We start from the raw sequence: 10,953 nt of genomic DNA on the forward strand, positions 1-10,953 counted from the left end.
TAGGAACTCAAGCATTATTTATAGGATGATTTCTTTGGGCAAATATTTGCAAAGTCCCTAACAACACAAGTAAAAAAAAATTGGAACATAATCCATTTGTAAGTCAGGGACTGCCTGTATACATATTTGCAAAACATGCACCCATCTATGTGTAAAATTATTCTCTTTATAGATATGACACTTTAAGATAGTGTTACTTTCATTTCTCAGTCTAACTCTGATGTTTTGGTAAATTTTTCCTCTTATTATGATGTCAGTTGTGGGATCCACAAACATGCTGTGAATTCTGTAATTATATTCACATGAACCACCATTGGGGTCTAAATAGAAGTACCATTTATCCCACATATCTATTTCAATCCTCTGCTGAAGCTCCACCTGAAGAAATTCATTGTAGCAAGGAGGAAAAAGACCCTGGAAACTGGAAGGATAGCTTAGCAAGACTCAGCTTTTCCCAAGGCCAACCCAGATTCAATGCCTATGGAACAGCTAGAAGTTCTGAGGAGAAGCCTGGTTGATTTCTAGCACCATGTTATCACATAGGACAATAAAAGCTGTCAATTACATAAAACTAATCAAAGATATCTCCATGTCTTTGGTTTCCTTTGTAATCCTATGGCTTTTGTTTTATGCATTTTAAAGCATTCTGATGAGGAGTCAATAGACCTCACCAGACTACCCCAATCTCACACACACACACACACACACACACACACACACACACACACTTTTAAGAACCTCTGATGTATGGCAATGTTCACATGTATTAAAGAGTGCAACAATTAGGAGATCCTAGAACAACCTGTGTCACAAAAGTCAAGGGGGAAAAGAATGTAAGGATAAAGCATTCTTCAGTACATGGACATCACAGAATCATAGATTGAGAGCTGTAAACTCTTAAAGCTAAAAGCTCAAAAGCTATCAAATCCAACCTTCTGATTTTACAGGTGAAGACAGATCTGTGCACACAGATCACATAACTTTTAGCAAGCATCTAAAGCAGAATTTGAACTCAAGTCTCCCTGCCTCTCAGGCCTTAAAAAACATCCTAGATCTTGAGCTGGACGGAACCTCAGAGCCCATCTAGTCTAATTCTCCTATTTTACAAATAAGAAAACTTGGGTGGAGGGATGGATATTCAGTGATTTTGCCAAGATTCAGTGACTTCCCAAGTAGGACAGCTTTGGGGGAAGGGACTGGGATTTGAATGCAGGTTTTCTGAAAACATATTCAGTGTTCTTTTCCACTGAACCACACCTTTTCCAAGAGATCACTGCTTCCCTTTTAATGAGTTTAAAAATAGTTCACATTCCTTTTAAAGAAAAGGAGAAGTTGAACTTGGTGAAATGTAAGAAATTTAATAATTATCCGTCATTAGACAGGGAGCACTTCGAAAGCTGGGACTGTGTGTGTGTGTGTGTGTGTGTGTGTGTGTGTGTGTGTGTGTGTGTTTTGCCTTTGTCCATATTCCTAATGTAGTGCTATGTAAATAGTAGGTGTTTGTGGACTTAATAACTTGATCAACTGTAATTTATTTTTATGTTTATTAAAATAGTCCTCAATTCTTTTGAATTGATCAGAACTTGCACACTAAAATCCTTTGGGGTGTGTGTATGTGTGTCTGTGTGGGGTGTATGTGTATCTGTGAGTGTGTGTGTATGTGTGTGTGTACATAACCTCTCCATCTCTTCCTCACAACTCCTCTCCCCTCAATCCATTGGTCTTTCCCTCCCCTATGTAAACATTTGCCCATTGTGGATAGAATACTCAAGCAATGGACCTAGTGCCATTTGTGTTTTGGAGATCTGCAGAATGTACTTTTCACTGCTGTTCAGTCAAAAATGAGGAAATAAATTTTGTATAGGGGCTTTTGACATAATTTTATTAAGCCTTCATTCCCAAATGATTTCTTTCAAATTCTCCATGTCTCGGTGATTTCATCCTTAATTAATCTTGGTTCTTGGAAGAAGGATTTAGATTTCGTTTTGAGGGGAAAAAATTACTCCCCAATTATTATCATTATTATTATTATTATTTACCAACTATGTTACTCTCTCCACCTCTCTCTGCTAATTCTTGGCCATCTTTCAATTTATAGCAAGATTATATCTACAAACTAAAGTGAAGACATCTGTCAATTGTCCAGTTAAGGTTATCTATTCAGGCTGCTACCTTGTTTGAGGGTCAGTTTGGTGAACAAGAAAATAGGCTAACCAGGCAGTCAACAAGGTTGGGCTTGGTGACCTTGGACATTTAAGGGCTCTGATCTGCAGTTTCTCCATCAGTTAAAAAAAAAAAGGCATATCTTACCTATTTCACAGAGTTATCTGGAGGGCTAAAAGTGCTTTGCAAATTGGAAAGTCTTCCTCTTCAGGAAACCATCTCCTCTCCAGATTCAGGATTTAGGCCTGAAGGCATTCTAAGACTTTCTTCTCCTTACACATGAAATAGTCTGCTTTTAGCCTGGGGCAAAAGCCTCCTTGTTAAAAGCGAAATTAGCAGGTGTTAAAGACCATTAGTATCTATTTGAGGCTTTCTCCCAGATATAATCAGCAGATTAAAAGAACATTTTGAGAGGGTGGAGATACAAACTCAAGCAGAGAATAGTTCAGAGTAGTAGACAATTCAGATGGTGGAATTTGAGCTTTGACACCCACATTGGACTAGGTTTTTCTCAGACTGATGGCTGATGGTGCAATTTAGTGGTTTCCTCAAGAAGGGAACATTTCTCCCAAACATTATTGGAGTGTAGTTGTTGTTCTGTCATTTTTAGTTGTGTCCAACTCTTGATTGACAGTTTTCTTGGCAAAGATACTGGAGTGGTGTACCATTTCCTTCCACAGCTCATTTTACAGATGAGGAAACTGAGGCAAAGTTAAGTGACTTGCCCAAGGTCACACTAGTAAGTGTCCAAGGCCAAAGTTGAAACCATGAAGACAAGTCTTTCTGAATCTATGGCCTGCACTAAATTAAGTCAACAAACATTTAACGGATTTAACAAACTGCAGTCATTTGCCTAAGGTCATACAGCTATTAAGTAAGAACAAGGATTTGAACCTATATCATATGACTCGAGATGCAGCATGGCAGACAACTGACAAAAAACAAAGCAAAATCAAACTAAAACCCAAAGATGACAGAACCTCATTAGAACTAATGGGATTACCAACTAAGAAGATAGAGAGAGAAAGGAGAAGAAGGCTCAGGACAGAGCCTTGGGGGATGATCTTGGTTTTGGGGAAGACATAGATTATGATCCAGCAAAGGATACTGAGAAGGACAAGCAGTTAGGCAACTGGTAAGGAGGGAACCAAGAGAGAAGAATGTTTCTAAAGCCAATGGATGAGATAGAATCTATGAGGCTGAGGTGGTCAGCAGTATAAAGATTTGCAGACAGGTTTAAAAGGGTAATACATTGGAGGCAGAGGCACCATGGCAGAGTAAAGGCAAGGACTCTCCTGAACTCTCCCTCAAAACCCTCCAAATACCTTTAAAAATGACTCTAAACAAACTCTAGAGCAGCAGAACCCACAAAAGATGAGATGAGACAAATTTCTAGCCCAAGACAACTCAGAAGGTCAGTGGGAAATGTTGCCCCAGAATGAGAGTGGAGTACAGCTTAGCACGGGGCACACCAGCACATCCCCAGCAAACCAGGAGCAGGCCTAGGCAGTAACAGAATCATCAGTGGCAGCAACAGTGGCTACTTCCAGAGCTCTCAGGCCACAAATGATAAGGGGGTCAAACTACTGGTCAGAAGGAGATTACAGGGGTCCTTTTTCTACCACTGAGGCAGGACTCTGTTGCTTTGCCCATACTTGGATCCAAATCTCAATCTTGGGTGGCAGTCCCAGGGTGAGGAGGAGCACTACCGTAGCAGAGCTTGCAGCTACAGCAAAGGGAGGAACCTCCCCACAGTTCTAGGGCAGAAAAGAGTGCTCGTAGTCTTTCACAGACGAGAACATAGTCCAGGAGAGTAGTAAACGCCTCTCCTTAGATCATACCACCTTGGAAGAACTGAAAACTTACAGGTCCCTAGAAGCATTTATGAAAACAGCTGCACAAAACCCTTGAATCTGGAGACAATGTGCCCTCCACCCTGGAAGCAGAGCCCTGCTTTAACAAACAGTTTAAACTCAACTAACAGGCCGGAAAAATGAGGAAAATGAGCAAACAATGGAAAACAAACCAAAAAAAGGAAACAAACAAACCCCCCAAAAAACCATCTTATTATAAAAAGTTTCTATGGTGACAAGGAAGATCAAAACATAATCTCAGAAGACAACAAAGTCAAAGCTCCTAGATCCAAAGCCTCCAAGTAAAAATATGAATTGGTCTCAGGCCAGGGAAGAGATCAAAAAGGATTCTGAAAATCAAATGAGAGAAGTAGAGGAAAAATTGGGAAGAGAAATGACAGTGATGCAAGAAAATCATAAAAACAAATCAAAAGTTTGGTAAAGGAAACAAACAAACAAAACGTACTGAAGAAAATAATACCTTAAAAAGCAGACTAAGTTAAATGGTAAAAGCAGTCCAAAAAGTCAATGAGGAGAAGAATGCCTTAAAAAGCAGAATTGGCCCAATGGAAAAGGAAGTCCAAAGGCTCACTGAAGAAAATAATTCCTTAAAAATTAGAATGGAGCAAGTGGAAGCTAATGACTTTATGAGAAATCAAGAAACAATGAAACAGGACCAAAAGAATGAAAAAAAAATGGAAGACTGTGAAATATCTCATTGGAAAAATAACTGACCTGGAAAATAAATCCAGGAGAGATAATTTTTAAAATTATTGGACTACTTGGAAGCCATGATCAAAAAAAGAGCTTAGACATGACCTTTCAAGAAATTTTTAAGGAAACCTGCCCTGATATTCTAGAACCAGAGGGTAAGATAGAAATTGAAAGGATCCACCAATTACCTCCTGAAAAAGATCCCCAAATGAGAACTCCCAGTAATATTATAGCCAGATGTGAGAGTTCCTGGGTCAAGGAGAAAACATTGCAAGCAGCCAGAAAGAAACAATTTAAGTATCATGGAGCCACAGTCAGGATAACACAAAATTTAGCAAAAAATTTTTACACTAAAGGTTTGGAGGCCTTGAAATAAGATATTCTGAAGGGCAAAAGAGATAGGATTACAACCAAGCATCACCCACCTAGCAAAACTGAATGTAATCTTTCAGGGGAAGAAATAGATATTCAATGAGAGCAAGGACATTCAAGCATTCTTGGTGAAAATATAAGAGTTGAGTAGAAAATTTGACTTTCAAATACAAGACTTAAGAGAAGCATAGCAAGGTAAACAGGAAAGGGAAAACATAAGGGACTTAATAAGGTTAAACTGCTTTTATTCCTACATGGGAAGATGATATTTGTAATTCAAGACCATTCTCATTATTAGGGTAGTTAGAATGAGTTTATATAGACAGAGGGTGCAGGTGTAAGTTGAATATGAAGGGATGATACTTAAAAAAATAAAATTAAAGAGTGAGAGAGGAATGTACTGGGATAAAGAGAAAGGGAGAGATATAATAGGGTAAATTATTTCACATGAAAGAGGCAAGAAAAGGATTTTTACAGAAGAGGGGCTGGGGGGATAAGGGGGAGTAAGTGAACCTTGCTCTAATCAAAATTGGCTCAAAGAAGGAATAGTGTATACACTCATTTGGGTATGGAAATCTGTTTTACTCTACAGGAAAATAGGAAGGGAAGGGGATAAGAGAAGGAACAGGGTTGATAGAAGGGAGGGCAGATTCGGCAAGGGAGTAGTCAGAAGCAAAACATTTTTGAGGAGGGGCAGGATGAAGGAGATAGAAGGGAATAAATGGGGAGATAGGATAGAGGGAAATAGCAGTAATAACAGTGAAAAAAATTTTAAGCAAGTCTCTCTGATAATAGCCTCATTTCTCAAACATATAGAGAATGGAGTCAAATTTGTAAAAAATAAGATCCATTCCCCAATTAATAAATGATCAAAAGATGTGATGCACTCCCTTTGACTTAACAATACCACTACTAGGTCTGTATCCCAAAAGAGATTTAAAAAAAAAAAAGGAAAAAGACCTATATGTACAAAAATATTTATAGCAGCTCTTTTCTGGGGGTAAAGAATTAGAAGTTGAGGTGATGTCCATTAATTGGGAATGGCTGAACAAATTGTGGTATGTGATTATGATGGAATACTATTGTGCTATAAGAAATGATGAACAGGATGGTCTCAGAAAAACCTGGAAAGACTTGCATGGACTGATGCAAAGTGAAATGTACTGTGTAAAAAGTAACAGCAATATTGTAAGAAGATCAGCCATGAACGACTTAGCTATTATCAGCAATACACCAATCCAAGACAACTCTGAAGGGCATATGCTGAAAGATGCTATCCATCCCCAGAGAAAGAACTGATGGTGTCTAAATACAGATTGAAGCATACTTTTTTTAAACTTTATTTTTCTTGAGGTTATTTTTGTCTATTTTTTCTTTCACAACATGACTATCATGGATATGTTTTGCATGTCTACACATGTATAACATATATCAAACTGCTGGCCTTCTCAGTGGGGGAGGGGGAAGTTAGAAGGGAGGAAGGGAGAGAATTTGGAACACAAAGATTTAAAAACAAACATTAAAAATTATTTTTACATGTACTTGGAAATTTTTTTTAATAAATAAATATTTTTAAAAAGAAGAGTAATGATTGAGAATATTCCATTAGATTTGTCTATTAAGACATCATTCATATCTTTGGGGAGATCTGAATAAAATTTGAAAGAGACTGAGAAGATAATGGGAGATTAAACCATGGGGATACGGTATGAAACCTTCTCGTCCTAAGAGCGTGAGCTGTGAAAAAGAAAAAAGAAAAGTCTGAGATGACAGCTTGAGGGGATGGCAGGATCACAGAATATTTAAGGATTGAGTGTTTGTAGGCAATTAGGAAGGAATTAGCTCATAAAAAAAAAAGATTGGAGATGAAGAAGAGCTAATGATTGAAGGAGAAAACTCTTGTAGGAGATGGGAGGCAATTTCATCAAGGTGCAAATAAATGATTTTGCCTCAGAAAAGAAGATGGTGCCACTTCATTCTCAGCCTGAAGCTGAGAACTGGGATCATGTAGAAAGGTTATGACTCGAAGAACAGGAGAGAAGAGAGGAAGTTCAGGATAATTAATGGACTCTATTTTCTCACTATAGTAGAAACAAAAGTCCTCTGCTGAAAGAAGCTTGAAAAAAGCAAAAGAAGCTTGAAAATTCGATTCAATAAACATTTATAAAGCAGCTATTGGGGGCAGCTAGGTGGCACAGTAGACAGAGTACAGGGCCTCCAGTCAGCAAAATTCATCTCCTGGAGTTCAAATCTGCCCAAAGACACTTACTAGCTATGTGACTCTGGGTGCGTCACTTAACCCTGTTTACTTCAAGTTTCCTCATCTGTCAAACGAGCTGGCAAAGGAAATGGCAAACCACTCCAGTACCTTTGCCAAGAAAACCTCAAATGAGCTCACAAAGAGTGAACTGGACTAAACAACAAAGCAACTACCACTTGCTAAGGACTGGGGATACAGATAAGAAAAAGAGAACCCCTGCCCTCAGGGAGATTATAATCTAATGTAGAATCCAAGTAGTGTAGCTAGTGGATAATCGTTGAACCCAGACCCCTCTGAAGGCTCTTCAGTGCAGTGTTCCAAATAGAAGATGAGGTTGGAATGTTTGCTGTGGTAAATGACATAGAGTCAGTCAGGGAAGAGTCCTAGGAACTGCAGGAAACAAGGACCCTGTTAAGATTAGATAACTTACATCTATAGTGGACTGGTCAATGTTGCTATACCATTCCAGCCATTGATATTATCAGGTAAGAATAGTAAGAGATAATCCATCATAACAAATGCATATATGAAGTGACTTCTCCAAGCCAGGCATTGTATTAGGAACTGAGGATTCAAAGATAAAATTGAAAGTCTCTGTTTTCAAGGAACATATATTATATCAAAGGAAAATACCAAACAACCCTGCAATGCCCTCCTTTACAGAAGGAGGAAACTGGATCCTAAGATTACCCCCTTGTTGTATCTGTTGCTTTTCATGGTTTTGATTCCCTGATGGTGGTGGTTGTTGGTTGTTGTCCTTCATTCTGGAAGAGTACCAAAATTACATCACTTCAAGTTACAGTGGTTCCAGCTGTGGCTAATCAGACCAATATGAGCTCAGAATGTTCTACCCCAGTTTGGGCACAAAGATTCCCTGTGAACATTAGGGGTGGATTCTCTAAATCTGCATATCTCCCTTTTCTTTTGACCTCCATAGAAGTTTCTTTTGACTCAATAGAACAAAGATGAACCAGGTCCCTCCTTGAGACCCCCTCCACACTCCACTTTGCTGCCTCCATTTAGTATGTTGTAAGCTCATTGAGGGCAGGGACTGTCTTTCATCTTACTAATTGTATTCTCATATTTATTACAGTGCCTGGAATATCCTAGGCATTTAATAAATATTTATTGGATTGTTTAGGTTGGATTGGATTGTAAACACATAAAATGAGTTTCTAAGAGTTGGGGGAAGAAGGTTAGGTTAAATAGAGGATTGGGTTAAGAAAAGTGGGATCCATCATGAAAAAAGTTTTCCCTAGTGAGGCTCCTCCTAGACAGATTTGATAGCATTTCCAGAGTGGGTGGGAAATGACAGAATGGTAGGAGAAAAAACAAAACAAAACAAAACAAGCTACAAGCAAGATAGGGCTGGCATTTCTGGTGTACTATTTCAGTAATACCTGTGTTGATGATAGTGTCCTTCAGTCAGGTGAAGTATATACTTATCTTTCCACACATGCACAACAGACCAAATGCTAAGCAACAGAGAAGGGAGAGAACATACAGCAAAACTGACAGAAAAAAACAAAACTATTAAATTTCCCCTAGACAATGACTTTTCTTGGTAAAGGTTTTATCAATTTCTTCTCAGAAGTCTACAAAATAATCTAAAGGAAAAGAGACATTTAGCTCTGAAAGATCATAACAATCATGACACTTTTTTTTTGATGGGGGAAGGTAGGGCAATTGGGGCTGAGTGACTTGCCCAAGGTCACACAGCTAGTAAGTGTCAAGTGTCTGAGGCTGGATTCGAACTCAGGTCCTTCTGACTCCAGGGCTGGTGCTGTACTCACTGTGCCACCTAGCTGCCCCTATCATGACCCTTTCACAGTGTAAAAACAAATAATGTGTTATTATATCTGGAATATACTTTAAATGCCTCCTATGGCCAAAAAGTAGGCATACTCTATGGCAGAGGCTCTTAACCTGGGGTCCGAGGACTTTTTTTTAAGTATTTCAATAACTATACTTCAGTGAAATTGGTTTCTTTTATAATTCTACATATTTTATCTAATACATTTAAATATTTTTTTTCCTCAAAAGGATTTCACCAAACCCCCAAAGATGTCCATGACACACATAAGGTTAAATATCCTTGCTGTATGTCTTTTAGAGAGATTTTAGCTGGTATTTATCTTTTGCTTTTGTAATTATATTACAATTACTTAAATGTACCTAAATAAGCAGGATTTTTTAAACAAGATTCTGCAGAGCTTTTCCTGGGATTCTAAGCTTTCTCCCAACCCCCATTCTTTTTTCCAAATCATCCAAGAGTCTCAGAAAGAGGCTCTCTTTTTAGACATTTATGGGCAATTTTCACTTCAAACCAAGAACCTCAGAAAAGAATTTGATGGAAGGGATTCCAGAAATATAAGTAAGGCAAAAGTAAACAGGTGGGTTATTTTGCTTATATTAGTTTTGAGGGAAGCCAAAAACTCTTCATGCTCAAGGAGGGCCTCCTGGAGAAAGTATCAGGAGGACTTTGGGAGAAGGGAACCAGATCTGAGAGTGAGCATGATGCAGTAATTAAAGGTGCTAGACTGGGAAATCAGGGTTCAAATCTCTCCTCTGACACTAGGTCTGTGCCCAAATGCATTTCACTTAACCTCTCTGGGCATTGGTTTCCTCATCTGTCATATTGGAAGGTTGACTACGTGGCCTTTGTGATTCCTTCCAAATCTATGATCCTATGTGAACACCTGAAAGCAATTTCTCCCTGGAAGACCAAACACAAGCTCTGCAAAAATCCAATAGCCAGAGCCTGTCACTGAAGTTGGCTTATGGTAGAAAAAAAAAAACAAGGAAAGGATTTTCATTTTTGCTTTCAGTAGAGGAGCAAGTGCTCTGTGACTGCTGCCCATGATCTCTACAGTGAGATGCTTGGTTTGTGTTCCAATTTTCCTCCCTTCAGATTTCAGACACCATCATGTGAGTCCTTGCTCCCTCTTTTATCTTTACTTCCATTGGAAGAATTCTAGAAAACAGGTGCAGACGGAACACATTGCTTTCAAGTAAAGTACTTTTTTTTTTCCAAAATAGAGAACCCACCTGTTCTTTTTTCTTTAGCAAAATGAAAAAGAATCATATTAGATAGTTTTTGTTTTCTTTCCTTCTTTTCTTCCTTCTTCCTTCCTTTATTTCTTTCTCTTCCTTCCTTTGTCCCTCCCTCCTCCTTTCCTCTCCTTCCCTCCCTCCCTTCTTCCTTTTTTCCTTCATTCCTCCTTTTCTTCCTTCCTTCCCTCCTTTCTCTCTCTCTCACTGTTTCTCTCTTTCTCTCTGTCTCTCTCTCTGTCTCTCTCTCTTTCTCCCTCTCTTTCCTTCCTTCCTTCTTCCTTTCTTCTTCCTTTCTTCACCTTAAAAGGGTCCAGTCTTTCTGATTGTAAACAAATGATGCAATATTGATTATTTATTTCTGAGTTCTTTGATTCTAATATAAAACATATCAAATCAGAGGGCCTGCCCTCCAGAATCTTATAGTCTAACACTATGGACACCAGAAGGATTTTCTTTTAGCACTGTAACTTGGTGAAGTAGTAAGTAGGCAGCTAGGTGGTTCAGTGGATAGAGTATAGGATTTGGAGTCAAGAAGAC

Source organism: Trichosurus vulpecula, chromosome 6 (genome assembly GCF_011100635.1).
Source record: "Trichosurus vulpecula isolate mTriVul1 chromosome 6, mTriVul1.pri, whole genome shotgun sequence".
Taxonomy (NCBI): Eukaryota; Metazoa; Chordata; class Mammalia; order Diprotodontia; family Phalangeridae; genus Trichosurus; species Trichosurus vulpecula.